The sequence below is a fragment of the Phocoena sinus genome, chromosome 8, assembly GCF_008692025.1.
Source record: "Phocoena sinus isolate mPhoSin1 chromosome 8, mPhoSin1.pri, whole genome shotgun sequence".
Classification (NCBI taxonomy): domain Eukaryota; kingdom Metazoa; phylum Chordata; class Mammalia; order Artiodactyla; family Phocoenidae; genus Phocoena; species Phocoena sinus.
In genome coordinates, this window is record NC_045770.1 from 51,682,549 (window position 1) to 51,685,914 (window position 3,366).

Consider the following 3,366-nt stretch of genomic DNA (forward strand, 5'->3'; position numbering starts at 1 on the left):
TTATATGTATTATCAGCTCTAATTCTCAAAACTATTCAATGAGATGCATATTATTACCCCCACTTTTACAGAGGAAGATAGAGGTATTTATACATGGAGATATACAACTATAAGATGGTCAGATATGTTTTCCCCTCTATGAAGAAGTAAGGACAAGTCTTGCTAATCGGATAACTGATCACATTATAACTCTTTTCAAGGCAAACAAGAGTCTGTTCTTGGTAGCGTGGGTGGAGGGAGGGCACATTCCTTTGTATGCTTGTCTTTTCCCTTTCATCTTTTAATTTAATTTTTTTAAACCAATCCTTCAACTTGGAAAGAAAAAAAATTCCCTTCCTGTTGAAATAAATAACAAATCTGGGGTTTTAGCTACCTGATGTTCTTTGAAATGTCAATTTCAAGGGAGAAAATTAGTGTTGGAGAGGCTGGGACTAAATTTCAACTGTGCCTTTCTAAATTGTGCATGCAAATGGACAATTAGACCTGCGATGGGTAATTGCATGCCTAAGTGAACCCTTCCACAAATAGTTTAGAAGCTGATTTTTTTTTTTTTTTTTTTTTTTTTTTTTTTTTTTTTTTTTTTTTTTTTTTTTTATGCGTTACGCGGGCCTCTCACTGTTGTGGCCTCTCCCGTTGCGGAGGACAGGCTCCGGACGCGCAGGCTCAGCGGCCATGGCTCACGGGCCCAGCCGCTCCGCGGCATGTGGGATCCTCCCAGACCGGGGCACGAACCCGTGTCCCCTGCATCGGCAGGCGGACTCTCAACCACTGCGCCACCAGGGAAGCCCCTAGAAGCTGATTTTGAAGGTTGAATTTGTAGCAGTCCTTGTAAATTTCCTCTCCTGCTGGAAAAACCTATGGAAGCTCATCCTTAACTATAATAAGGGAACACCTCTCTATTCCAGACACTTCCCAGCACAAAAAAAAAAAAAAAAAAGTCATTTGAGGAGGTGAGAATAGAGTCATTAGTATTAGTAAGCCATTTATCCATCCAGAAATAATACTGTTAGTATTTTATCCTTATCTTTCTCAACTTATTAATATATTCCTAAAATAGTCATATATTTAATACTGTAATATACTTTTTCACATTTAGTAATGTATTCTATAATGCCTATTCTTCCATAATCTTTTTATCACCTTCATGTTTTTCCATTTTAACATATCACAATGTATGGAACTGGCATTCAAGTATTTAATGTTAGGTTATTTCTTAACTTGCTGTATTATAAAATACATTATTATAAAAATGCAGTGGTAAACATTAAGGCCCATTGTTTTTTACGTAATTCACTAATTATTTCTTCAAATCACTTCCCCCTCATGCAATTCTGAATAGTATCGTTCTTTTTGACTCTTGTCATAATAGGTGGAAACTAACTCTTTTTTCCTTATTGTTTTCATTCATATTTTATTTTTATATTTTTATTATTTTTTTTGCCTGTTGAATGGAATGGGAATTTAATAAATTGCACTACTGAAAAAAATAACGCAGTAAGTCTCATCACAGCTAATATCCTTATACAATCTAGTTGTGAAATGAATGTTTATAATGCTTCAAACAGTTTAGACCTGAAGTTTGATACCACACCTTCATTATTTGTACATTCCTCAATAAGATTATCTACAGTATTAGGAACCATTCAAAGAACAAACCATTGAGTAAAACCACATTGATTTAAGGCTCAATCAAGTAATATGGAGCCCCAAACTAAATGGTTAAATATATGAACTACTTGTACTGACATCTATTATTTGATTCTCTCATGACTATTAAGTTGGTTCTTAGCAAATAAATCCTTTAAAGGCAAAATTCACCTCATTTGAGTTTGACCCAGAAGTTCAACAACAATCATGAAGTCTGCAGTCTTATTGGCAAAACTGATACACAGTGTCTCTAAGTCACTGTGCTCAAGGTTAAGAGCGATGCATATTCCATCTTTACATTTACTGGAATTTTACATGTTCAAGTTCATGATTTTAAATCTCTAGGTTTTCATTCCTCCAAACTGTCTGAAGACACAGTGTGCCACAGACTTAAGACTTCTGTTTCTCCCTCTGTTTTCTTCAAACAGAAACACTTCTCAAGTGTCTACATGTCCTAGAAGGGGAATTTTTCGGAGGTGGCCACTTCTTCGGAATAGTCCGATGCCATCAGGCCTCTGAAGCAAGGGGAGGGGGAAGAGAAAAAAGCTGAAACGCAAGGTTCATCTGGTAAGTTTTACATTAACCATTACAAGCTGGATAGTATAAGAATGTGGCTTTTTGGCTCAAAAAGTCTGAGTCTTGGTGTGGAAACGAGTACTTGGCTGTCCCACCACAGCTTTCTTGTAGTGGGGACTGTCAGGGAAGTCTTGACTGGGGAGTATGGTTTGTTTACCTATCAGGCGTAAACTTCCAGGCCCTCAGTTCATTTTGGGCTTGTTCCAGTTTGCCTTTAGTCTGTTCCAGTTCACCTTTCATTTTTAGGAAAAACAAGTTGATCGCTGGGTCTACCATTGTTGATCTCAGTTGGGCAACGCTAGGCACTGGACTTGCTTGAGGTACTGGATTTGAGAAGTACACTCTTGCAGCTCTTGCTCCTTGGTTGCTAGTCGCGTTACAAGAATGTTTTCCCTGCGTGCAGACTCTTGCTGTTGCTGCTTTCGTTTTTCTTCAGATTCCCTTAAGCCAGTTACATCATTAGAGTTAAGATCTGTGTACTTGCCCTCCAAAGCTTGCACATATGCTTCATATTGTTTCCACCTGAGAATTAATTCATCCCGTGCCATACTTTGGAGTCTGTTTCACTCAGTCGAACCTTTTTTGGAAGAGGTTCCTCGTTGGTCATCTTGAATCCTCTCCTGACGAAGGCCGCGCCGGCGCCGCCCAGTCACATAGGCTGACCCCGCGCTACCCGCTCGCTGCCCCGGCCGCCCGACCCCGCTGCCGCCGGCCCCCGCGCTCCTCCTCCCGCCACAGCCCCGGCTCTCCCCTTTATTTGCAGGTCTCGCTGCCACAAAATGGCACTGAGGGAGGATCATTCATATTTTAGGTTGTGGTCAACAGCTTGCAAAGGCCAGTCTTTCTTCCCCAGCTCAGCACTTACATGAATGATCTTCCTGTCCTTTAAAGGGCCCTTTCCCTCTTTTTTCCAGCAAGATCCATTAACTCCCTGTAAAATTACTATGCCATGGAACACAGTAGAAAATACTAATCTTCCTCATTCTCTGCCAAGTAAAGCAGTGTGATATGACATACGTTCAATTATTTATTTAATTATGTATGCTTTCTTTCATGTGTTCATATCTACTTAAATCACAAAACATGAATTAAATTTCCTTGGAGATTCGGGAAAAATCAAGAAGTAGTAGTCTTTGAATAAGG

The 3,366-nt window shown here is 39.5% G+C and overlaps 1 pseudogene; it reads right to left on the reverse strand.

Annotated features, from left to right (window-relative positions):
- Positions 1 to 2,101: 2,101 nt before the first annotated feature.
- On the reverse strand, positions 2,102 to 2,830 carry LOC116758683 (annotated as a pseudogene).
- Between the last annotated feature and the right edge of the window lie 536 nt (positions 2,831 to 3,366).